The 27,774-nt window shown below is 41.9% G+C and overlaps 2 long non-coding RNA genes across 2 annotated transcripts in view; one reads left to right on the top strand and one right to left on the bottom strand.

Annotated features, from left to right (window-relative positions):
- Positions 1-27,774, bottom strand: part of LOC310762875 — a 602,857-nt gene that overhangs the window by 242,825 nt on the left and 332,258 nt on the right. Inside the window, exons 9-10 of the long non-coding RNA XR_014548259.1 lie at positions 24,609-24,714; positions 13,212-13,378 (exon numbers count right to left, since the gene is read on the bottom strand). This is a non-coding gene — a long non-coding RNA (uncharacterized lncRNA). The remainder of the gene's footprint in view (positions 1-13,211; positions 13,379-24,608; positions 24,715-27,774) is intronic.
- Positions 7,531-11,527, top strand: LOC310763758. The gene is made up of 2 exons (XR_014548790.1): positions 7,531-7,631; positions 11,311-11,527. It is a non-coding gene; the product is annotated as an uncharacterized lncRNA (long non-coding RNA).

Here is a 27,774-nt window from a genome sequence, read left to right on the forward strand (position 1 = left end):
AGGGGCACAAGGAGAAGGGGACGACAGAGGAAGAGATGGTTGGATAGTGTTCTCGAAGCTACCAACATGAGTTTGACCAAACTGCGGGAGGCAGTGGAAGACGTGCTCTGGTCCATGGGGTCACGAAGAGTCAGACACGACTAAACGACTAAACAACAACAATAACAACGGCAAGCCTAGCATGGGTGAGCCCACTCAATCAGGGACCATGCAGGGAACAGGATGATATTACTACTACTACTACTACTACTACTACTACTACTACTTATTTATTAAATTTGTATACTGCCTTCAGGGCTGTTCACAGTGCTATAAGGTTAGTCACAATCAGTTAATTAGATTGGTATGCAAGATGTCAACACTAATGGCAATAAATATTACTGTGGGGGTTATTGCTTTTGTTTGTTATTATGATATGTATTTTTGTGTTTTTATATTGTAAACTGCCCTGTGATCTTTGGATGAAGGGTGGTATAGAAATTAATTAATTGAATGATTAAGAATGAGGACAATGTTACTGAGTATGTGAATATTTTTTGCAAGGAGTGCTAAAAGATTTCAAAAGAGGGTGTTTTTAAGCATTGCTGAAAATATTCATGAAAGGGTAAGTTGTTTCAACTCTAATTCTAACACATTTGCATAATGGCAGTCCTAACACATTGCGGGAAGGTCGGAGCAAGCACATTATCTATAAATGGTCAGACATCAGGGAGTTCATTCTTATCCCCTCTGAGATATTTCAAGTTAAGAAAAGTCAATGGGCTGTATACAATGCTAGTCCTACTTGGAGTAGATTCATTGGAATTAATATACATGACTAATTTAGGTTCACAAATTTCAATGAAAACAACAATAGAGTTCCAGATTTGAATTGATGACAATGAGTTGCACCAGCATCTACAGAAGAACATAGGAAAAGCCTGCTGGATCAGGCCAGTGGCCCATCTAGTCCAGTATCCTGTTCTCACTGTGGCAAACCAGATGCCTATGAGAAGACAACAAACAGAATGAAAGCTCAATGGCACTCAGCCCACCTGTGATTCCCAGCAACTGGTATTCAGAAGTGTACTGCCTCTGATAGTGGAAGCAGAACATAGCCATCATGGCTGGTAGCCACTGATAGCCTTATCCTCCATGAATTTGTCTAATCCTCTTTAAAGCCATCCAAGTTGGTGGCCATCACTGACTCCCACTGACTTGTGGGAGCAATCTCCACAATTTAACTATGTGCCACATGAACAAGTACTTCCTTTGATATGTCCTGGATCTTCTAACATTCAGCTTCATTGGATTCAGGAATTCTAATGTAATGGGAGAGATCGAAGCTTTTCTCTATCCCTTTCGCTATGCCATGTATACAAAAGCTGTTGTCTGTTCATGCAAAAGTCTTACCAATCCAATTACATTTCCCTTTATTATACATCCTTCTGTATGAATATACTTTCTTTCCTGGATTATAAACTCTGAATATTTTCAATGGCTATCTTGCTAAATTGTGTTTACCTACTGTGTGAACAAAAAATGATATTCATTTTGTTTAAATGGGAATAAAATCCTTTCATTAGTAGTTTCAACTTCCTGGAGAAAACTGAGTTACCTTTTATAAAGGCACCAGAAATGGTTCCATCAGTTTCATAATATACTTTTGGTAATCCAAATCCTATTATCAGAAGGGTCACAAATCCAATTGCCTGATTCACAAATTGCTTTTAAACTACTTCTGACATAAATAATAACAATTTAATTGTTAGCACATTGGTTTTCCTTGACTTTGAATTTTGTCATTAGAACACATGGCATTTCGTATCAGCATTATGATATACAGGTTTGAAAGTTAACTAGGGCTAAAATGACCTCCCAAAATTCTCCACGTTATCGTGGGTGGTGAAATTGGGGGTGGCTCTCTAGAGAATATGTTTGTGAGGGTGAGATGATGTTCTCCAACTTTTTGGCACGCTTAATGATGACAAACTTTAAGGGTGCCAAGAAGCAATGGGTTCAGAGATGATGATAAATTTTATTTATATCCCGCCCTCCCCAGCCAAGACCAGGCTCAGGGCGGCTAACATCAAATATATAATACATTAAAACATAATATAAAACAATCGGTTGAAATACAGCTTAAAATCAGAATAAAATCAGATGGCAACCCACAAATTATAACTATAACTATGGTGTTGGTAACATTAAGTGCTCACCAGGCCTGGCTATTTCTGCTGGTCTCATATGAGCCAGTGAGAAAGGTTAAAGAGGCCCCTTACATACAAGGTTTTGTAAAAAAAAGAGGGGTCAGACTGGACCCAGGCCAAAGGCCTGGCGGAACAGCTCCGTCTTGCAGGCCCTGCAGAAAGATGTCAAATCCCACTGGGCCCTTGTCTCTTGCAACAGAGCGTTCCACCAGGCTGGGGCCAGGGCCGAAAAGGCCCTTGCCCTGGCCGAGGCCAGCCTAACCTCCTTGAGACCCAGGACCTCCAAGGTTTAATTATTTGTGGACCGTAAGGTCCTCTGTTGGGCATACCAGGAGAGGCGGTCCCATAGGTACGAGGGTCCTAGACAATATAGGGCTTTAAAGGTTAAAACCAGCACCTTAAACCTGACCCTGTACTCCACCAGGAGTCAGTGCAGCTGGTGTAGCACTGGATAAATGTGATCCCATGGTGAGGACCCCGTAAGGAGACTCACAGCGGCATTCTGCACCCACTCAAGTTTCTGGGCCAGCTTCACGGGCAAGCCCGCATAGAGCGAATTACAATAATTGAGCATGGAGGTGACTGTCGCATGGAACACAGTGGCAAGATCAGGGCAGGAAAGGTAAGGGACCAACTGTTTGGCACGACGGAGATGGAAAAATGCCGCTTTTGCTGTAGCTGCGATCTGCGCCTCCATAGAGAGGGAGGCATTGAAGGTTATACCCAGACTCATGTGCCCCCACAAGAAATGGGAGTTGGCCTCCCAACCCCACGTCCTCCCAACCCAATCAGAGAAATGGAAGGAGCAGCGTTGGCACCCATTGCTTCCTTCAACAACATTTTACTGTAACTGGATTCATGGTTGCATTCAAAAGTCTCACATGGTGAAACTGGGGAGGTCATTTTTCAGATTTTTCTCCAGGTGTTAAGTAAAATCCTCTAACAACTCAGGAGGAGCTTCAAAATGAATGTTAAAAAAACAACAACACATGCCAGACATCATTTCCTGAGATATTTCACCTGAGCCCTATTTGAAACCTTACCTGCTTCATATAGAAGGAAGTTGCTAAAGTAGTATATTTGGACACACGGAACAGGCAGGTAGTGTGCCTTGAATCAAAGATGTACTAAAAGTGGGGATAGATTTCACTAAATCAGGATCCCAACTAGAAATTCAGGTTTTGATTTGATCCAGAATGAACCCATCAGTATCAAGAGAATTCTCTTCGGTTCTGGACAGAAACACTAGATTCTACAATCCACTTTGGGGTGTGTGTGTTATAGGAGTGGAATGGTTCCATCCTTGACTCCACCAACGCTTATTGGCCTACAACCAAACAGCGAGTTATTCCCCTTTCTAAGTTATACCCGACTTCTTCACAGGCTTGCACATCTATCTGCTTGTGCCATTTGTTACTGTGAACCTTCAGTGAACAGCCTTTAGAGAAGGCTTGCTAGCAACTGAAGGTGAAACAGTTAACTGACAACAATAAGAACAAAGTCCCTGGGGAAATGCAACTGAAGGGTTATGATGCAAGATAACCTCTGCTGGAAATAAAGTACTTCCCTATCAACCATTCAAATCTTGCTGGACTATCCATAATTGTTTAGCAAGGACTTATAGATAAGAGAGTATTCACAGTGATGACTGTATATTCAATGAAATAAGTTCCTTCTACAACATAGGAGTCATTGTAATATATATTTTTCACATTCACTAGTGAGTGCTCTATGGTTATGGCACCAAAGTCAATAAATGAAAGCACCCCCATAGGTTTTTGGCTAGTGTTTTCTGACAGCATATGGATAAAACAAACATGATATATTGAATAATAATAATAATAATAATAATAATAATAATAATAATATTTTATTTATACCCCGCCCTCCCCAGCCAAGGCCGGGCTTGTATTATTACAAGCAATAATAAAAACAAGATGAATGATTACAACTTAAAAACAAAAATAAAAAACAACATTAAAATAATGGAACATTAAAATATTAAAATGTAGCCTCATCGCAGGAGGAGAAGGAAAAGAAAAAAGAAAGAGAGGGAGGGAGGGAATCAAATTGGCTCCAAGCCAAAGGCCAGGCGGAACAACTCTGTCTTACAGGCCCTGCGGAAAGAAATCAGATCCTGCAGGGCCCGGGTCTCATGAGGCAGAGCGTTCCACCAGGCCGGAGCCAGAGTTGAAAAGGCCCTGGCTCTGGTTGAAGCCAATCTAACTTCCTTAGGGCCTGGGACCACTAGGGTGTTGTTATTTATGGACCTTGAGGCTCTCCGTGGGGCATACCAGGAGAGGCGGTCCCGTAGGTACGAGGGTCCTAGGCCGTGAAGGGCTTTAAAGGTCAAAAGCAGCACCTTAAATCTGACCCTGTACTCCACCGGGAGCCAGTGCAGCTTGAAAAGCACTGGGTGAATATGCTCCCATGGCAGAGACCCCGTGAGGAGCCTCGCTGCAGCATTCTGTACCCGCTGGAGTTTCTGGGACAGCTTCAAGGGCAGCCCAGTGTAGAGCGAATTACAGTAGTCAAGCCTGGAGATGACCGTTGCATGGATCACTGTCGCCAGGTTGGGGCGGGAAAGGTAAGGGACCAACTGCTTGATGCGGCGAAGGTGGAAAAATGTCGCCTTGGCTGTTGCTGTAACTTGCGCCTCCATGGAAAGGGAGGCGTCAAGGATTACACCCAAACTCTTAACAGAAGGCAATGGCACTAATTGGGCCCCCGCAAGAGAAGGGAGTTGGTCTCTCATCCCCATGCCATCCCGACCTAGCCATTGGACCTCTGTCTTCGAAGGATTTAGTTTCAATCGGCTCCCACGAAACCATCCAGCCACAGCTTCCAAGCATCTGGTCAGTGTGTCCGGGGCCGAGTCGGTGTGGCCATCCATCAGCAGATAGAGCTGAGTGTCATCAGCATATTGGTGACAGCCCAGACCAAAGCTCTGGATAATCTGGGCAAGGGGGCGCATAAAGATGTTAAAAAGCATCGGGGAGAGAATTGCGCCCTGCGGCACTCCACACACCAAGGAGTGGCGCGACAACATTTCCCTCCCTAGTGCCACCCTCTGTCCCCGACCAGAGATAAAAGAGCACAACCAGTTACAGGCTATGCCCTGTATCCCCACGTCTGCGAGGCGGTGGTCCAGAAGATCATGATCGACCATGTCAAAGGCTGCTGACAAATCTAAAAGGATCAGCAGTCCTGACCTGCCTCGATCCAGTTGTCTACGGAGATCATCTGTTAGGGCAACCAGAGCCGTCTCCGTCCCAAAACCAGGACGGAAACCGGACTGAAATGGATATAATGGCAATGTTTCCTCCAGAAACCTACCAAGCTGTTCAGCAACTGCTCTCTCAATTACCTTACCCAGGTATGGAAGATTTGAAACTGGGCGGTAACTGGATAGGTCTAAGGGATCTGATGAAGTTTTCTTTAAGAGTGGACGCACCACTGCTTCCTTCAGTTCCCCTGGGAATGTCCCCGTGTCAAGGGGCAAATTGATAATTTCAACCAGGGGGGTCCGCGCAACATCTGGACACTCCCTAATCAGCCAAGACGGGCATGGATCAAGGAGGCAGGTGGTGGGCCTACCAACTTGGAGGAATCTATCCACACCAGTAGGGAGTATCCGATCGTAATGGTCCAACACTGGACCTGAAGTCAGTCGAGGGGCCTCCAGTTCAGTCACTGTATCTAAATTGGCAGGGAGGTAACGGCGGAGCAACAGGACTTTCTCCGCAAAAAAGCTCGCGAATGCCTCACAGCTGTGGGTCGAATTTGTGCTTAAATTTGGTTGTCTTCCTAAGGACGTTATTGACCTAATTATTCTAAAAAGTTGTGCCGGGCGAGAGCTAGCGGATGCAATGGAAGCTGCAAAGTAAGATTTCTTAGCAGCTTTCATAGCCATCTCATAGGCTTTCATAAGCGTCCTATAAGATGTTCTTGAGGCTCCGTCACGAGTCTGTCGCCATACTCGCTCTAGCCGTCTGAGATCCCGCTTCATTTTCCGGAGCTCCTCAGTAAACCAAGGTGCCCAGTTTCGACGGGGTCACAGAGGGCACTTAGGCGCGATCTCATCAATGGCTGCCAAGAGCCGGTTATTCCAGTCCTCAACAAGGTCATCTAATGAGTCGCCAGGAGGAGCAGGGTTCCGCAAGGCTTGTCAGAATCTATCAGGATCCATCAGTTTTCGCGGACGAGCCCAAATAGGTTCGCCACCCGAGCCGGGGAGGAGCGGGAAGTCAATCTTGGCTTTCAGAGCGTAGTGATCAGACCATGGCACTTCCACAGCGGGGAGCATGATCACATCTATGCCAGCCCCAAAGATCAGATCCAGCGTGTGGCCTGCTTGATGAGTGGGGCCCAAAACAAACTGGGAGAGCCCTAGTGTTGCCATGGAAGTCACTAGGTCCAGAGCCTGTGAGGAGGGAGAGGCATCGGCATGGAAGTTGAAGTCTCCCAAAATCAGTAGGTTTGGGAACTCCAAGGCCCAGCCCGCCACCACCTCCAGCAGGTCTGACAGGGTGGCTGCAGGTGTGCTGGGTGGTTGGTACACTAGCCAGACAGCCAAGCTCTCCTTGGTGCCCCACACGAGACCAACACATTCAATGCCGGAGATCGCCGGTGATGCCAGAGCTCTGAAAGAGCAATCCTCCCGGAATAACAACGCTACTCCTCCCCCCCCCGATCCACAGTCCGCGATTGATGGAGGACAGAGAAACCTGGGGGTGTTATCTCATGTAGGGAGACTACTTCGCCTTCCCGTACCCAGGTCTCCATCACGCAAGCCAGGTCAATCCCCTGCGAGACAAAAAAGTCACACATGGTGGCGGTTTTGTTGCATATGGACCTGGCATTGCACAGCACCAATGACGGAGGTGTAATCCTTGCTCTCCCTACCCTCATCCCTTGGGATGGGGCGTAGATTGGAAGGGGTTTGAGGATCACTCAGATAAGTGAATGCTCAGATAATACTGGAGATTAGAGAAATAAGTGGTCAGCTCTATAAACCACAGATTATGACTGAGTTTAAACAACATACTTACTTTCATGTCCTTTTTGTTGTCAAAAAGCATCATCTGTTCTTGATAATCTGCTTACATCCATTGTGATCATATTTGTGTCATACCAATGTTGTTCCATTCATTATCTGTGTTTCCTCAATGGCTGTTCTTCTTTGTACCATTTTCACTTCTGTGCCCTTGCTGGCCATGGCCTGATTGGTTCTCACTTATGTTTAATCTGATCAGCTGCAGTAAGCTCCATGGTTTTATCAGTGATGTCATAATGCTCTGTTTGCCATGATGGTGTCATCATGGATGCTCATAAAGTCAGAGTGAAGGCAGTGTGGGCAAAGACGAGGAAGAATGGTGCCCAAAAGCATCAGCATTAAAGAAGAACTGAACAGCATCAAAGCAATTGATGAAATGAGTAGTTGTGGGTAATTAGTTTGGCTGTACTGAATATGCAAATTTCAGAGCAATATTAGAGAATTTTCAGTGCGACTCTACCACATATTTGTATTAGAAATACGCCAACAGTTGTGTGTACCACAGATGAGTGTCTGTAACCACATTATATGCCAGGCCAACAAATTTAGCAAGATAAATGTAGCCTTGCAATTTATCAACATGCATAAATCAAATGTGTACCCAATATCCCCCTAAAGGATATCGGGGAAATAAGCAGCTGCCTAGATGGATTACTGTAGTGTGTAATGCAGTAAAAAAGAGTGGCAACCATGTTCATTGACACAGAATTATAGCAGGGGATATTCCAAAAGGGAATGAAAAATTATTGCTAAAATTGTAATTGTCTTTTGAAATCTCATCATTCGAATCACAAACAACACACATTTGGAATGGCTCAGTCATGGACAATAAAAATACTATGCACAGAATGGAACAGAAACAATTAGCGTGATTTATATTGGCGAGAACAGTAATTTGGACCAGTTGCTTCTCCTTCAAATAGTCTAGAAGGACAAATGAGGAGAAACAAATATCAAACAGATAGGAGGTAGTTTGGAAGGGAGGGTAAATGTTAAATTCCATAGGTTCCTTCCTTCTCCATTTGAAGGTTCTGACATATTTGACAAAATGTGTCAAATTTGTGGAATGCTTTCCCCAGGGAGGTTTGGCTGGCGTCTTCATTATACACCTTTAGGCACCAGGTGAAAACATTTGTCCAGGTGAAAACCAGACCTTTGGCTGATTGACATCCCAATGCCCTTTTAAATATGTTGTGGGGGATTATTGGCTTGTTGTTCTTAATTGTATTATGTATTTTGTGGATTTTATATAGTAATTTTATGTTGTGCACTGCCATGAGACCTATGGATAAAGGGTGGTATACTTTATCTGTGTTATATTATAAATGTGTTATATAGATATGTAATTTGCCACTGTTTTGTTTCCAAACAATGACACTTTTAGAAATTGTCCTCATAAGATGAACCCTGCTCACCCTTTTCCATCTGTGTGGACCAATTTTAATCAATGCTTTATGGAGGGCTGTTGTGAGGGCTAAAGCTGCAGTCCTAATCCCATGGCTTTCAGTGCCATATCCTCAACCCCACCACTTTCACTGGCTAGAATGAATGGAGGGGGGCAGGAAATCAATGAAACCAAAAGCTGCAATCCGACCCCCACTTACTTGGGAGTAAGTCTCACTGAATTCATTAGGATTCATTTCTGAGTAGACATGCTTAGTATTATGCTGTGGGATATTAAATTCATTTCCTGAAACTAGGTTGTTCACTGGAGTCTTGGTACAATATTGTAATTTGTTACAAAACCTTCCACTGTGGAAAAATAGAATATGCATTGCATTTACTTATTTATTTATAGTTTAATGAAAAATGTTAAGACTTTATGTCATTAAATTACTCTATATTCAGAAAGCTTGTGAAGTTCGTTGCCAGCTAATGAAACAATTGTCTAAGGAGAGGCAGCATTTATTTTCTATAACACTTTAGGGAAATGTGAAAAAAACCTAGCTCTAGATTAAGAATGAAGTTTAATCTCTTTACTACAATTGCTAAACTCTCCGTAATATATAAAGGAGGCTAGGAATACATTCCCTTAGGCAACCAGAGAGCAACAGGAATGTGCATTCAGTTTTAGTTAATACAATAACGAAAACTAAATTAGTCACTTTCAATTTAATTAATGCTAAAACAAAATAGAAAGCAAACAAAATTTTGTTGGATTTCATTATGGTTTCCTAGCTGCCTAACATGAGGTAGGGATGCAAAGTTATGCAACAATGTAAGAGGGGGCCAGAGAAAGAGGGGATTGGTGAGAGCAAGAATCACAGTGACTGGCATTGCAAACACACTAGGGATCAGGTAAAAGGTAAAGGGACCCCTGACCGTTAGGTCCAGTCACAGACAACTCTGGGGTTGCGGTGCTCATCTTGCTTTATTGGCCGAGGGAGCCGGCATACAGCTTCAGGGTCATGTGGCCAGCATGACAAAGCCGCTTCTGGCGAACCAGAGCAGCGCACGCAAACGCCGTTTACCTTCCCGCTGGAGCAATACCAATTTATCTACTTGCACTTTGACGTGCTTTCGAACTGCTAGGTTGGCAGCAGCTGGGACAGAGCAACGGGAGCTCACCTTGTCGGGGGGATTCGAACTGCCGGCCTTCCGATCGGCAAGCCCTAGGCTCAGTGGTTTAACCCACAGCACCACCCGCGTCCCTAGGGATCAGGTAGTAACACACAAAAGAGCTTTGTTCAACTTGAGGGAGGACATTATGAAAGCTATCCCTAAAGGGGACAGATGCTCTCAGCTCTTGCTTGCTGCTAAGACCAGAGGGCCTGGCACATTCCAGCATTTGCTTCCCAAATCATAACCCTACTCCTTTCGATATTTTGGTATCTGTATTCCATTCCTTCCCAGGGGCAGATGATGTGGTGGGAATATTTCCCCCCGTAGTAGTTGAGGATGGCTGCATCCCACGTCTCCTCTCCCTGCCCACTGCTTCTCGACTGTGGCATACTTAGGGATCCTTAAGAGAGCTCTTACTCCTCTCTGCACCCTGACCTCCAGCTTTGTCCCCATCCTCTTCCCCACAAAGTTCTGCAAGGGCTACACTAAGACTAAGAAGGAGGAAGCTGATAGGCAGTCCTATCCCTGGACTGCTTTTAGTAAGAAGGTCTACTCTGCTGAATTTCTGCCTGGCACACAGCTATCAGAGGCACAGAAATTCTGCTGTCCCCCAATGCCAACCCCAAGGTGTAAAAAGGGCTCAGGTTTCATGAATTATAAACCAGTTCTGTTAGTGCAGCTCTTTTAGCAATTGATCTTAGGTTGACATTATGTTCATCTATGCAAGACCAAGCATAGTATTTTAGATGGCGGAGGCAGTGGCTTGATGTTAATTTTTTTTTTTTTTAAGATTTACAGTAACCAAGGTTCGGGTGCCAATACAAGATCAAACTGTTAAAAAGACAGCAATGTATTCTAAGAGCATGTGTTGTAGTTATTCATTCATACCTCATAATAACTACAGTAGGGTTATCAGCACGGGTCAAACAGGCAACCTTTTCTTTTCTTTTGAGCAAAATGGATTTGATCTTTTCATACAAATATCAACTTCCTCATTTAAGAGTTTATACTAGTGGCAATAATTCACTCTCAAGAATCCCCCTACAAGCATAATAACCCCTCCCTCCATGTTGCTGATACTATCAATTTAACCTGTCCAATGCATTCCCCTTAAACAGTGGCAAACTTTGGGTTCTCAAAATTCAGTGGCACCCTGTGCAATGCAAAAAATTGGCACCCCATGTTCCATTCTACAGCATTTTTGTGTGGCCAGTGTTGGCCAGTACCCAGTGTGGCTACACTGGTCATGCTACCTTAAAACTGTTTCTGCCCCTTTAAAAAAACCCAACACACTAAGGGAGCATTCCTGCACATAAGAAGCTGGCATAAAGCAATTCTGTGTGTATTAAGTTACACCAATTCAAAACCCACTGCTGCTGCTACTCTGCCAAAGCTTGGCAGGGAGAAAATAATATTTTGAACTGGTGATTTATGCCAAGTATATACACTACTGCCCCATCTTAGCTACACTAAAATCCTGGACTTCTCAATTATTTCCTCTAGGCAACAATCATTTCTCTACCAGGGAAGAAGAACATAGAGCTTCAAAATGAACCAGGATGCCGTTTTTGAGTGAACCAAGCAATCCTTCTCCAATCCTTCTCCATTATGTGAATCTAGAGAAAATCTGGAATGATACACCAAAGAAGATCTAGAAATAGCTCCAAAATGAACCAGAAATTTCCTTCTCCATCATCTTTAAAAGCTGTTTTGGAAAATCTTTTGGGGGTCTTTCCTTAGGCTTGTACACTTCTACATTTCTCTATAGCATCCATCAAGAAGTATCCAGGGAGTGAGGAACGTTTTTTCATCCCAAGGGCTGCTTTCTGGCATGTGGCTAATCACCTGGGGCATCATGCCAGAGGGGAGTGGGTGACTAGTCATAGTTAAGATTATCCACAGTTTAGGATTCATATGACATACTAAACTGTTGTTGATCTAAAATGGGAGTGGAAGCTTCTGACCTCCTCATGGCAAGTTGGTGAAGAGGGAAGTGCATGTGACAGAAGCTCATTGCAGCTTGTTTGCCTAATGAGAAATCGTGCTTTTGCTTTGTGGACAATGCAGCCATGTTTGTTACTGAATCATGCCTTGAAAGCTACAACACAAAAGTATAAAGTGAAATACTTCAGTTGCTGCTGAGATCATCAATGTTCATGAGTGCACACACTAATTTCTCACTTGAAGGGCTTCCAGTTGACCTTGTAGCCTTATGAAGGAAAAGCCAGAAGCATCTGTTTCAAGTGCTTACTGCAAGAATGTACTTAAGTTGTCAGAGACAACTGCTTGCTCAAGATTTATTATTAGTGACCAGGAGTTCCTTTAATCACTGACACTACACATTAAAAATAATCTGGGAAGGAGTGATGGGTAGAAAATGAAGATACTGTCACAAGGTCATGGTCAGATGTCATAAAATTACACGCAATGCCATTAAGGAAAAAAACACAGGTGAGGGTCATGTCTTAAACTGCAATTGTCAAAAGGAGGATATCATTAACACCAAATTTCCATAATAATTGTAATGAGTTCTACTTGACATGTTTAATAATTCTCTTTTGAAGTTCTTGTTTCTTTTTGGTACTATTCAAATAATGGCAATTACAAGTGACTTGATGTGGCCACAATTCTGGACTCCGCAACCAGAATGTACCACTGTCAGCATCCCCCCCAGAAACCCACTTTCAGTGTGCCAGAGGGCCTAAGCTTGTCCAGTGGAATTTTTGTTAACAGATTCATTAACAGCACAATTTCACTTTAAGCAGAGCTTTTTTCAGCTGGAACTTGCTGGAACTCAGTTCCAGCACCTCTCAGGTGGCACCACTGCCATTGTGAGAGAACAAGGGAGGTGTTCATGGTGAGTTCTGGCACCTCTTTTTCTAGAACAATGGCATTAACTTTAAATAAACTTACTGTATGCATCTATGTTGTTTTTTTCTCCTGACCATCTTCAAGGAACCCATGACAATGTGTGTGTGTGTGTGTGTGATGCAATGCAATATTTAAAGCATTTAAAATCAATCAAAGGTATCCAAAAACAATAAACACAGTAGGATATTAAATAAATTTTAAAACAGATTTAACAAAATCATGCATCTGGATAGGCCTACTAAAACATTAAAGTTTCTAAAAAGCATCTAAAAAGTGTAATGAATGCACCTGTCTAATGCCAGTAAGGCAGGGTTTCAGAGCAGAGGTGCTGCCACACTAAGGAATCAGTCCTTGCAAATACAGAACAAATATTGTGTGGCACTTGTAAAAGTGCAAGTTCTGCAGATAGAAGTGACTGAGTTGGCATTTATGGGGTAAGGCAATCTCTTAACTAAACTGGTCCCAAGCTGTTGAGACCTTTATGTGCCAATTGTAGCACCTTGAACTCAACCTAGAAGCAAACTTGAACTTACTGTAAGTATCCCAAAGCTCACTTTGCCGGTCAAAGATGTAGATGGAAGGAAATCTGCTTCATAGTTCATTTTCAATGGATTCCTCCGAAATCTCTAGCTCAGAGCAAGTCTTTGATATACAACATTTAGGAAATCTACTGGAACCAAATGTGTGCATTCTTCATTTCCTGGAAAAAAATATATGCAGTGAGTCAGGTGCTGTTAAAAGGTTTTGCAAATCATAAACATGACTTATAATGTTTCTCAGGCATGATATGTACCACTTAAAGCCTCATTTGGTGGAAACTTTTCTTAGGCCTTTTATCATTCAAGCATGCTAATGAGGGACCCCAGTAGATTAGTGAGTAGCCTAATAACGCAATGGTCTATTTTAGTCATCGTTTGAAACCATCTTTCATTGGAGTCAAGTAAACCTCTGCATTTTAATCACCCATTAATGAATTTGCAGACATGTGCACCCTTTTGAACTATACAGGACAGCTGAGATTATTTTAAAGATATTATGCCAAATTTATATAAACATTGGCAACAGAACGACAACATTTTTCGGTGTCTTACAGAAAGGCATTTTATGCATTTGGCAAGCAGTATACATAAATGTGTATTGGCAAGTCATCCTGCAAACTTGTTTGAAGGGAAAGGTTGACATTTTTTAAAATTAAAAGAAAATCAAGTAAATAAAATAAAAAATGCTGCTTTAGATTCAGGGTCCCTTATTCTTTTTGCTCCAACCTAAACAGAGAATAGCCATGTTAGCCAGAAGCCTCGCTGCTCATATATAGATATAATGAAATAGTATCATCACCCCCGCCAAGCAGACCATTAGCTGAGAAACCCACACAACCAAGAGTGGTCTCTAGAAGGAACTGTCAGTGCTCAGGGGCCTTTATTATTCACTGCAATGACAAGGACAGCAGTGCCTGTGTCTTCACACTGAATGCAAGAATTGCCTCTGATGTTGCAGCTAATACAGAAGCTTTTGAATACTTAATAGCTCATCAGGAGCATTGGAATACCTATGGAACTCTGATGTCTTTTACAAGAACTTTACTGAGCATTAGCATCTTTTGTAGATACCCTAATTCTCTTCCTTGATACGTCAAAACAAATTCAAAATAATGAGGAATTAATTTCCCCCCACCATTGTCAGGCTTTGTGTTTGCCTCTTTAAAGTGTTGCATTTCAAGCGCTCCAGGATTTTTCCCTGTAACTGAGTCTTAAGGATCAAGTTTCAAATTAATTATATTGTATTCACTGAATCCCTGCTACGCAAATTCAATATTATGCTTCCTTTTTCTAGTTAGGCTCCTAATTTCTCACTCACACAATTTGCCCAAACCATTATCTTGTATTGACATAGCTTGGCAAGTGGTGCTATGCAAAATATTTTATTACTTGAAAGTTTTCAATATAATACAAGCTTTGCTACAGTGGTTTTTATATTATTTGCTTGATCATGGCCATACCAGTATTTCCAATTACTTTGCTGCATCAGCAGGTGTGATTAAACTGAAAATATATAAACTGAATAAACTGGGACAGAGTGTATATGATGAAATTGACTGGTGTGGCAAGGGCTAGAGAGAGCAGGCAGATCAACAAACTTATTATTGAAAAATGAAGCATGCTTGTCGTGTGTTCTTCATTGGAGGTTGAATGGCCACCTGTCAGGGATTCTTTAGGTGTGATTCCTGCATTGCAGGGCATCGGACTAGATGACCCTTGTGGTCCCTTCCAACTCAACAAGTCTATGATTTGATTACTCTTAAATATGTTTTGTACCTTATCAGAGCAGCTTGTAAAAGAACCACGTGGATTAACTGTGTCAATGAGGAATGGCACTAGTTCCTTTTGCTGGTAGCGTGGGGAGTAATTCCTTCATAAAATGGACTTTCAAAGTACTGAAGTTTCCTAATTAGATCAGGAAATGCATTCATCTTACCAGGGCAAGAACCTTTGGATTTCGTTCTCCTTTCTTCAGAAATATGGCTGTTCTTTTCTGCATCCCAAGAGGAGCGAAAAAGCAGCCCCATGTTATTAACCTAATGCTCTCCTGCTGCTGGTTCATTTTACTTTGAAAGCAGGAATTCAAATGCTACTCTGGCAGAAATCCAACAAAAGCTACTTGTGACAAAAACCCTCTTGAAATCTGTGGGACTTGGCACCAGGCCTTTAAGTAAGTCTATTCCAATGTAAGGACATAAGAATAGCGGTTTGGATCAGGCCAGTGACTCATCCAGTCATAGAATCATAGAACTGTAGAGTTGGAAGGGGCCACCAGGAAACCTTTGCCCAGTGTGGGGCTCGAACCTACGACCCTGATATTAAGAGCCTTATGCTTTACCGACTGAGCAGCACCCTGTTCTCACAGCAGCCAACCAGATGCCCCAATGGGAAGCCCACAAGCAGGACATGAGTCTGAAAGCACTCTCCCTTTGCTTTGAATTGCGATATAGTTATAGCTCTGTTTTGCTGGAGTATTTCCCCCTGCCACATGCCCCTTAATCTGTTTGTTTCACAGTTGGAAAGAATCATTAGTTAATGTAAGAATCATTAGTCATCTACCTATTAACTAGCTGATTAAAGTTACACATGCCTAATCATCAAAACTGTGGTATAGCATTTTTTTAAAAAAACCTCACAATTCTTAACAAATGTTATCAATCACTGTATTCTAAAACATAAACATGTTAATATTTTTTGTCCTTCTGCATCGCAGTAACACACCAGAACTAAAATTGCCTTTAAAAAAATGCAAGTAAGTGTGCCCTTAGCTCATAACCCTACCTATTAGAATTTCCCTCACCGATAAAAATTGATCCCCATAAATTCATCAAGTGAGTTAGGTACTAATGAAGTCAGTTAAACTTTGGAGCCCTAATGGTTTTTAAAAACAAAACAAAAGCTTGCATTGCAAAGAAATAATGGGAAGAAAGAAATGAGAATTCAGAGTCACTGAATCTATCAAAGCATGAATATAACTATGAGATAAATAATAATACTTAATACTCTCTACGTCTCTAAGCAGGTCTAAGTTTTTTTAAATAGATAGCATATTAGTTTTCATATTTTTACCATAGCATAGTATCAACTATTCACACACATCCCTTGTTCCCTCCCACAACGCAGACAGTAGTAGTAGTTTCATTTCTGTTACAGTGGTACCTCGGGTTACATACGCTTCAGGTTACATATGCTTCAGGTTACAGACTCCACTAACCCAGAAATAGTGCTTCAGGTTAAGAACTTTGCTTCAGGATGAGAACAGAAATCAGGCTCTGGCGGCGCAGCGGCAGCAGGAGGCCCCATTAGCTAAAGTGGTGCTTCAGGTTAAGAACAGTTTCAGGTTTAGAACGGACCTCTGGAAAGAATTAAGTTCTTAACCCGAGGTACCACTGTATACCTTTATTTGTTCATTCACACAATGGTTAAGTATGCTAGGCAGTTAAGTAAGTTGGACTGAGCATGCAGCAACATTGTGCCATGCTATCAGAAGGAGTAAAGAGAAGTCAAACAGATTCCTGTGTTGCATCTCCCACTGTTTACAGCCTTGGAAGTTACTCAGCTAGCTTTACCAGATCAGTTTTCCTTTAGATAGGAATTACTGGGGACTTAAATGTAGCACCTGTTCATTTTAAAGCTGAATCAAGGTTATCTGGTGAGAATGGTTAAAATTTGGGGGACAAATATCCCAAAGCCAACACCCAAGGTTATCTCCTCCTTCTTCTTTTTTGAAGCAGCAGCTGCCAATTTTGTGGCAGAAGTGGCACTTCTCAAAGTGGCACTTCTCAAAGTGGCTGGTGACCAGTAGCAGTTGTTTGGATGGGGCATCATTGCTTACCTGGCTTCTTAATGCAGAGGTCACTGCCAGTAAAAGAGAGGGAGAGGAGTGAGGTGGTGGAGGTGTCAGCAAAGTGCAGCTGCCTCAGCGGGTGCAGTGGATTGTTCTGCCGCTGCACCACAAAGCCCTCCCTGCCGCATCTCCCCACTCTCTTGGCTTCTGGCAGGTCTTCCGCATTGGGAAGCTAGGTGAGCATTGCCATCCCACCCTGCTGTGCTCTGCCAACTGCTAATGCTGGTAGCTGCCAGAATCCACAATGATGGTATGTAATCACTTGGCATAGCGCCAAGAGGACTTCTGCCTGGGTGTGTGGGGTATTTGCAGTCACCCCGAAAAGCACTGCTGCCAGTTCTGGTAAGGCGCACATTTCCCCAGAGTATGTATGCAAGCAGGTGTGGGTTCTTTTCCACTTCATTGCCAGAAAATGAAAGAAAGGAAACATCAGCAACAGCCTAGCTCATCTTTTGAGGCAATTTTTGAAAGAGAATGTAAGTGTAGGATTTATTACAGAAGAGAAAATGGAAGTAAAAGGGTATAGAAACACTTCTTGTTAACAGAGTGGTATTATCAAGACACCCCACTCAGTTGCCTATCATATTTCACATCTGCCAATAGATAAGCTGTGCAATTATGAACTTCAGCATTCAACTTTTCCAAGCAGATATGTGAGTGAAGATCATGGAGGTTTCCCCCCACTGAATAATGTAAATCAAGGCACCCTGTGGCTAAAATTTGTTCTTAAAAAAACCAAATTGATTCTCCTGTGATTTGGCCTACCACTGTTTTTCTGTGAACAGAAATACATTCCTAAATCATGCTGACATTTGTGTCTTAGTTTTATTTGTACTGCTTAAAAAAATAACCTCTAAGACTTCATATATCAATCTAGAGTTGCTTGGCTCCTTCTGTCACAAAAAGGAGGGGAGCTTGTTGCTATTGATTCTTTATTGCACACTACAGACTTCTACATTTCATACATTAATGTAGAATTCCTTTAGTCATTGTTCCCTACTGTCCTGAACAGGGGGAGGCATTTGGTATTACCTTTGTAATAAAGCTGCTGTTATTAGAGAAGAGAAATGAGACCAGCAATCACAGGCATCATAAATATGAATGGATATTTGTGCGTGCACACAAACAAAGTAAAGTATGGAAGCTTTTAGACTTTTTTTAAATAAAAAAAAAATCCTCAGATAGGCAGCCCAAGATTTGCGAAGCATACCTATTAGATCCCAGTGACTAGAGCCAAATCTGGCTCAATAGAAACTGGCAATTGCCCCATTTATCATGCTAAAAACCAGGGCAGCACATCCTGTTTCTCTGCTTGAGGTGTAACAGGAAGTGCCATTCTGCCCTGCCATTGTTGCCATCACTTCTGCCACCACTACACTTGCTGCCGCTGCCACTGTCAACACTGCCTGCTCTGCTGTCATGTGCCCTGTTGCAATTTTGAGTGAGATCTCAGCCCAAATGACATGATCTTGATCAAAATCAGCACCAATCACAGCAGTGCTCCTCTACCACTAGCAGATGTAGTGGGGCAGGTGGGGCACCTGCAGGGGTGTCAGCTGGGAGGCATCTGCTGCCTGGGGCAGCAGCCTCACTCTGCCTAATGGCTGGGTGAGCTCTGCTAGAAACCACAGTCTTCATCTCCTCCCTGACCAGGTTGCTCCATGCTGTGATGAAATAAACAAGTCTGCTGGATCAGGCCAAATATTCAACTAGTCCTGCAATCTCTTCTGACCGTAGCCAACCAGATGCCCATGGGAAACCTGCAAGCAGGAGCCAAGTGCAACCGTCTTTCCTCACTTGTGATTCCCAGCAGCTGGTATTCAGAGGCACACAGCTTCCAACAGTGGGGGTAGAAGCTAGCCATCACGGCTAGTGACTATTGATAGCCTTATCTCCCATGCATTTGTCTAATCCTCATCCAAGTTAGCGGTCATGAAACGTGTCTTGTGGGAATGAACTCCCTAGTTCAACTATGTCCTGTGCAAAGAAATTCTTTTGTTTGTCCTGAACATTCCAACATTCAGATTGCACTATCCTGGTTAGCACCCCTATAAGGTCTGCTTCGGGAGAAGAGTGCAGTGTGCATGGAATGAGCATCCACAGTGCTGATGACAAAGCAATTCAGCTATTAGTTTTCACAAACAGCAGAGGAGGTTCTTAAAACTGCTTCTGGGCTTTGCTGTTGACGTCTCACATGAGGAGATGCTTCTGCATACAAAAATATCCCCTCAAAACAAGCATACAGAACCAAAAGCCACTTTGTGTTCTGTTTGTGAAAAGGAGGCTGCAGTCTGTGTGAGGGGAGGGAAGAGAGTGTTCCTTCAGCTGCCGCATATGGCATAGCTTGCTTGAATGAGTCATCTGGAGTTGTTTGCCTTGCGAGTCATTCTGGCAGGTTCACTCATTATCTGCTGTTGCTTTGGCTTGCTTTGGCTAACAATGGACAAACTCTCCCCAGATCAGTTTGCATTTGGGGTATTTTCTTCCCAACCTGGAAAATAGCTTGATTGACTGTATACCAATCTGAGACTCAGTCTCAGTCCTGCACACCAGGACTGAAATTCGCCCCCTCATTGGCCCAACCCACTAACCTAGCTGGGCAGTGGCGGTCTCACCAAAGAGCTTTATCTCTCCTTCCACGGTCCCTCCTGGAATTCTAATTTTCTTAGGGAAAAACAAAAATAACTGGAGTCAAGACTGGACATCTTGGTAACAGGGTGCCCCTCTGTGTACATTGCTCTCTTCCTGGAGAACCCACAACACACTACTAACCCATTATGGCAATAAATATATTTCATTTCAGCAAGCAATTGAACACTAATTGATGTCCAAATCTGTTACCAAGTTTCATGGAGAAACGTGGTACACTGCACTTTTCCACTTTTCTGTTTTGTTTTGTTTTTTTTTTTAAATCTGAGTAACTTTATTGATATGATGTCTTACTGATTTTATGTCTTGCAAACCTCCTGAAGGCTTTTGATGCCATGCTGGTGGGCTATCCATTTGAAAATATAATAAGTGAATGAAACATGCTTGTCATTGCTCATGTAAGCAGTTGGAATAAAATCGGAAAGGGACAAACAAACTCACATCCTCTCCAATAATCATATTCAGGTCTTGGGATTAAAGCTATGAAATATGCCAGATGTTTAATGCTTCAAAGGGAGCCACATGTTCTCTTTTGGGGACAGGGGACGATCACAAGATTTTGAAACTCCAGATTTCAGGAGCCGGGTAACTTCCCAATGAGGAATGAATTCTTACCGGGGCAGAGGAAGGTATTTTAGAACATGAGAAAGATGCAACAGAGTGTTGTGGGTGACTAAGATTTACTCAGAGTAGACCAAATAAATTAGTGACCAGGTTTAACTTGAATCCACTAATTTCAATGGGCTTACTTTGAGAAAAAGTTAGCTGAAAACAACCCTGCATGCACATTGCTGTTCATTCCAGTGGTTTCATAGGTGCTGCCTGCCCATCCTGTAATTAATTCTATGGCTCCAGTCATGTGCAGTTGATTTCTGTGGGGCCCTCATCTACCTTCATCTTTGGGGGAGACAGCTGTGCAAAGATGTTTCTTTCTGACAGCCTGCTTCATAGCACTGTCCACCGCTGCAGACTCAGCTGTAGTTTATTGGTACAGTGCTTTGAAGGTTGGGACCATGAGTAAATTTTATCTAGGGGTTTTATCTGTAGAATATTGATGTGAATCTGGCTTGCTGAAATATAAATATAAAGGTAATATACACCTCCACTCTCCTGATGAGAGCAAGCAGTAAATATTTCACATTCTGCATCTGCCCTTTTCTTCTTTCTGGCTCACAGGAAACGTCCAGGACAGTATAGAGTCTAGCATAATATAGAGAATCCAAAGTGTAAGCGAATGAGGTTTCTGATGGCAGTGTGTGTGATAAAAAGGCTAAAGAATTTGGGGCCCTCCCTCATGGCTGGGAAACTGCATGGATTATTCTGCTGTGTATGACTAAGACCTTTTTTAGCTCCATGGCAGCTTTCTCCCTCTTGGTCCTGCCCCCGCCCCCCCCCGTTGCTTTGGACTATAACCCTAATCAGTTCCAGACCACTAGGGTTGCTGGGAGTTGTAGTCCAAAACAGCTGCAGTGTGCCTCATTGGGGAAGGCTGTTCCATGGGGAAGAGTCAGCATGGTGTACAGTATGGAAATGCTTGTTAATCTGGTGAGTAGTTACGAATATATTGCATCTGGCATTCTGAATAATTGAGGTTTTATGATACACAAGGTGGAATAAAAACCCCCACACTATTTCAAGTTAATGCAGTCCATGTTTGCCCATCTATAATTCCTCAAAAAGAAACACACAGAGCTCTCCTTCTTTAGGCCATTCCAATAGCTCACTGTCAGTCAGAAACCTGCAACAAATCCAAGATTAAAGGTTTTGTGCTGAACCAGACTCTGGGGATACACATCTCTTGCTAAGCAGGCAGACACACACACACCTTGGGGCAGGTTTTAAATTTCTTCACAACTTGAAATATAATGAGTAATCTCCAGTTATGTTATAGGAGAGCAAATACCCAGCAGGACCTGGAAGAAGGGCAGTTCCTAATAGGTCTCCCCTCCTGTGTATCCGACCCTGCCCTGCCTTCTAGCTGCCTAGCTCAGATAGGTTAAAAGGGTTTTTTCTGTTCCTGTTAATATGGTATTGAGATAATATTTTGAACTGTTTATAGAATACAGTGGTACCTTGGAATACAAATGCTTTGAGTTACAAACGTTTTGGGTTACAAACTCCGCTAAACTGGAAGTCGTACCTCGGGTTGCGAACTTTGCCCTAGGATGAGAACGGAAATTGCGTGTTGGTGGTGCAGTGGCAGCGGAAGGCCACATTGACAAAAGCACGCCGCAGGTTAAGAACAGACCTCCAGAACAAATTAAGTTTGTAACTTGAGGTACCACTGTATTTTAATTGTCTCTAGAATGCTTAAAAAACGATGATGATGTGTTTGCTCCCCTGGGCTCCTCTGGGAGTAATATATATTGAAATATCATTATCATCACCATCATAATTCAGGGACCAATGTACTTAAAATCCTGGGGACAATTTTCATGTGTTTTGACCATTCTGGTGAGGTCTGATATATTTTTACTCTTTCTTTCAACATCAAAAGCCTTCAGGGCATCTTCCAAAACAAAAACAGTATCAAACTTGGCTTGTTCCTTTAGCCATCTGGTTCAAATCTGTTATCTGGGTTGTGTCTTTTTATATCTGTCAAGGCTTCTTCCAACTGATCTGATGGATAACTGGTATAGGCAACTTGTTAGTGACAGAGCTACTGAAATATTCCAGTTGTTTTTATTCTTTGGGTTTTTGTGTCCTCTTTATTTTTTCAATGTGGCTGTGAATCCATACTAACTGGAGGAGACAGTCTTAGGAGGGCATGGAACCAAATGACAGACTGATGAAGAAGGCCTTACTCTCTCTCCTTTCCCCTGATGCAACCAGGTGGACTGACTGCAAGTGGACAACTGATTTTTGGTCAGCCAGGCTGGTATAAGTCAGGGAAGAGGTATCAAATTGTTCCTTGCTGATCAACCTACTTGCCTAGCTAAATGGTGGCAGTCTGGAAATGAAACAAAAGAAAAGAAAGAAAAGAAACAGACATTCTTCCAAATCTGCAGAAGCTCCCAAAATAATAAACTGGGCTACAAGAATCTGGAGATTGCTCCTTCCACAAAATTAACATATTCTTAAGTAGCTTTGTGGCCTACAGCAGCTTAGCCAGGCAGGCATTTTTCTGAGAAGACAGTAATCCAGTTGAGGCATACAACAGGTGTTGTATTTATCAACTTATGCTCACATAATACAGGCCTCTCAAAAACCTTCTCTCAGAATGACTCATCTCCAAAGACACAGATGTCTTTAGGCTTCCAGAATCCTCTCTGGCCTTCAGGGCTTGCATCTCTATACATATTACCTTTACAGACGGGTCAAACATACATATACAGTACTACAATATTTTGCAACCAGACACTAGTGCAGTCTCATTTTAGAGCCTATTTGGCAGCAGTGAAGGCCACTGTATTTTCTCGGGTTGTCTTGTGCAGCTTTCCTGATTGATCCAGAGCATGCAACGTTCTGGCCCAACTGAGGGGTGGAAACTATTGGAGGTGCATTGTGACTTGTCTGTGAAGCAATTTGGGGATAAAATTGCTTGCATCCACCAGAATTGCACTGTTGTAGCAAGTCAACGGTTTGAGGTCTCAACTGCAATGGTTAGTGGTATTTTGTTGGATGTGTTTCACTTGGTGTGGTCTGAGAATGGGGACATAGTACTTGGATAGGTTTGGGCAACCACCTGCACACTGGACCCTTGCCCCTTATGGATCATAAAACTGAGTAAGAGAGGGACAGCAGGTTGAGGCAAGAAGATAATCAATCCCTCACTGTGAGAGGTGGTGGCCCCAAGCCACCTGAAAGTGGCAGCAGTATGATCGTTTAAACTCCTAATTAGACATGGCTGGAAATGGGGAGAAGGAGATGCAGACAGGATGTATTTTCCTTGCGGGTTCTTTTCAATTTCAGTTTTCAATGAATTTTCTGGGACATTAGATGCCCCAGTGAAATGCTGTTTTCTGAAGTCCCTAGTGCCAGGGGATGCTGCCATAACAGCATTTGGTCCAGACTGGAGGAAGAGCAGGTAAGAGAGACATCCTTCCCTTTTGCTGCAACCACTGCAGTTGCAACCAGCAAGTAAGGAACGGTGTGTGAGGACTCAGTGTGGGATTAGCAATTACGAACAAATTTATAATGCTTGATGGGGAGATGGAAGAAGCTTTTTGAAGCATTCTTCAGTATTGTTTTTTAATTGCCAGCATCTTTCTGAATTGAGACTAGGGAGTTTGTCCATTGCTATTTGTATTATTAAATATATTCATTTGACACCAACAGTTAATTTAAAACTAATGGCTCGTCGTATATTACCTTGCATCCGTTAGAACCAAGCATATTTTGCTATCTGATTACCGTTTCATAATGATTCCTCCTTTAGGCCTTACAAGCTGTTTCATTTTAATAATGGAAGACCTTTGTTTAACCTATCCAGCTAACTTGCTGAAAACTGCATGATTCTTAATGAATATTACTTGGCTATTAATAGCAACCTTTCAAAGCCATGAGGTCAAATTGATGCTTATTTAGGATAGAACTGTTTGTCACCAAGATAAAAGATCTTGTTAATCTTCTGGAGAAAATCAATTGATTTTAATTTTCTGGCATCTGTTTCAGTTCTCTTCACCCATTAGTAGTTTGCATGTAATGTCCAAGAGAAAAGTGCTAAAAAAGCAGAATTTGACAGTGTAAGGTGAGCAGCTTGTGAAAATTTAAAACTTTACAGAAACATGGAATCCAACATTCAACTTACTTAGCGCATAGGGTTGAGTTGAAACTTTCAGGAACATTTTTGGCTGTGTCAAAACACACACACAAACACCCTTGTAATTGAGGGTTTTGTTTTGTTTATTGTTTTGGTCAATGCTTCCAAAAACGTTTGTTCATATAACACTCACCTCTCTTGTTCCTTTTCTGATGTCATCAAATGTCCAAATTGGGTTGAATATGTAGTGCCATGATATCATCTTGTTTACTGCATAATCTCCAACTGACAGGGATCATCTAAGAATGAAAACCAGTTTAAGTAATCAGCGATTTCACACTGTGCTGGTGTTACTCCTCTCAACCCTTTCTCTTGTTTTAACTGTATGTTAAAAATAGGGTTTAAAAACCTCTTTAAAATCCTTATCCCCCCCCAATACTGATCCAGAGTGGGTTAAGTGTCCCCTGGAGTGGCACAAGGTAGATAAAGGAGTCTGTGCACAGCATAATTTCAAGCAGGGAACAAGCAGGAACCAAGCTTCATATGCCATGACATTGAAGGCAAAAAGAAATATTGCTGTTGATCCAAAGCACAAAAATCTACATGACGGGTGGGCACAGCTGACAAGACTCATTCCTTTTGCTCCTGACAAAACAAATCATTTGAATAAACTCATGTGCTTTGCAGCTAAAACAAGGTGTTTTCCCAATGAATGGCTGGTTACGACAACATGAGTCAGGTTGCCTAGAAGATGACTCAAAATTAAAATGATGAAATAATGATAGCTTTAATTCAAGGGTATAATGTAAAAGCCAACATGTTTGTTGAAAGCACTGATGGGCAAGGCCACTAAGACTCCCTTTGGTTTGGCTCAGAATTCCCCCAGGATTTAAAAAAAGTCCTCTGAGCCAAGACAAGAGTTTGGGCTGTGCCCCCTTCCTGTTTCCACCACCTCCTCCTCCAGCTCTGCAATTCCCTGCAGCACATGCAGACGATGAGTGAATTTTCCCATAACTGAAATGTGTACAACCTTTTTGAGCCAATTACCAATTGTGACATTTGAACTAACTTGCCATCCATGGGGTAGAACAAGTTGGGCTGCCGCTACAAGATAAAGGGCATGTGGTTTTAATGCTGCTGAGAAGTTGTTGCCTTTAAATATAGAGATGAGGCACAGAGCCAGATCTCAGTGGACTAAATCACCAGCAATGTCACTAATTTATTTATTTTTCTTGCTTCTTAAATGCAGGCATAGCATAGCCATTGTGGGGGCAGCAATGTGAAGCAAAAGGGAAGGATATTTTCAAGTCAATTTATGCATCCACCCAGAAGGAGTCTTCGTGATTTACAGAGACAACCACATGTAAGCTATACAGTGAAAATCCATTAAAATGAAACAAATGGATGGAAGAAGACTGGAAAAAATTTAAAGTATACTTAAAAAAATATTGTAAAATTAATGAATGCTAGAAAGATGTTGGAATGGATTTACTTGGTTTTAGCAGAAAGGTTATAAAGAATTAAGTAAAAATGGACTGTTAATGGGTTAAGGTGTAAAATTCAAGGTTAAATTGTGTTAAGATAAATTAAGGAACAAAATCTGAGAAAGAGGGAAAGGACTTGCTAGAACAATTATGAAATAGGATACAAAAAGGGAGGCGTGAGGAAGTCAAGGAAATAAGTAAATGAAAGATAATGATATGAAAATACTGGATGTTAATGTTTTTCTTTCTTTTTCTTTTTTTCCTCTTTTTGCTTTAGTGTTGTATTTTTTATTTTTTTGAAGTAATGTAATCTTTTTTTTAAAAAAATGTTTATTAGAATTTTTCCATCTTAGTAAAAAAAATCAAAAAAGGAAGAAAAAAATTTAAAAAAAGAAAAAAAACCACATAAAGTTTACAACCCATATTTTCCATGACATATTTCCCTGACTTCCCCACACCTCCCCTTCTTATATTCCAATTCAAATTGTTAGTTCAGCAAGTTCTTATCCCCAATTTTTAACCTTTTTAAAATTAGTTCATTTTGAATAAAAAACCCATTTTAACTTATAAACATCCCTATTTATACATCAGTACTTATTCTTAAAACCTTTTTCTAATGCCGACCCAAATTCCCTTCCACGAATTCCCCAATTTTCTTACTAATAGCAAAACAAAATAAAAGAAAAACAGATTATAGTTATACACCCTTTGGATTCTCAAACCCCACACCCCCTTTCCCAGTTTCGATCCCCAACAAATGTCCATCAGTCTTAATCTACTATCAGCCTGGAGTCCTCACATCCGAGGCTCTTAATTCTCTCTCAGTTCCTCTCTGCCGGTTTTTTTTGATAGTCTTTAGTATTAAACACCAGATCTCGGAGAAGCTCTGTCCCCATAAAGTCCATGTTTCTTCCAGCCAGACCTCCATACTCCATTTGGAGTCCAATTGTCCCGAAAGCTCTAACTTCCACCTTGATCAAATTTGTAGTCCATAGGTCTTCAGATCTCCACATAAGGAGATCTCTCCATTCTGCAATCTCCAATTCAAACCAGATTTTCATCATCCATTATTTATTTTCCTTTGTAACCATCATGTCAGGCCTCTGGCTCTCCTTTGTCATCTGCAAAATTACAGCTCCTCCTTCCTTTTCTTCAGAATCAACATATGTCTCCTTCTCCATACTCTCAAAACTCTCAAATGTCTCTTTTTGTCCAGCTGCATGGGCTTCCTGAGTCAAATCCTTATCAAATTCAATGATATTATTTACTGTTAAGTTCAGAGTTGCAACATTTGTAGCCAAAACATCAATTTGGCCTTGTAACTTTCCCAAGAGAACAAAAGCTCTGTCCAGCCCAGCTTGAATTTTCCCTCCTCCAGCCATTCTTGTAATGTCCCAAATCCCCCTCTAGAGGGATTTTGGTTACTTAGTATTCTTTCCAGTTCAAATCCAAAAGTCAAGTTAGTTTGTATCAGTTCTTCCTTATTTTCAACAAAAATATGACCAAATTGCAACAAATATTTCCAGCAGAGACAGCAGAAACAAAGTTCTCTTTTTCCTTCTTGACAGCTAATTTTGACAGCTGTCAAACTCTTCTATATCTCCTCAACAGGCTCTCTCGCGGATCACTCCCGGGTCCGGGGGGGTGGCACTTCAGCTCTCAAAATTGGCTCTTATCCTCCGATAAGGTTATTTATGCTTATACTGCCAAATCGTGAAATTAATATCTTTTACCCAATGAAGAAAAAGAAATTCTCTCGACCTTAGTTAACTAGTCCTTGCTTTAAAATATTTACAAGACGGGGAGGCGGACTTCCTGTTTGCACCTTCCCGGATCGTGCCAAATGTAACAAAAAAAAATTCCTTTTCAAGTCCA

Source organism: Podarcis filfolensis (assembly GCF_964270895.1).
Source record: "Podarcis filfolensis genome assembly, chromosome: 5".
In the NCBI taxonomy this organism is placed as follows: Eukaryota; Metazoa; Chordata; class Lepidosauria; order Squamata; family Lacertidae; genus Podarcis; species Podarcis filfolensis.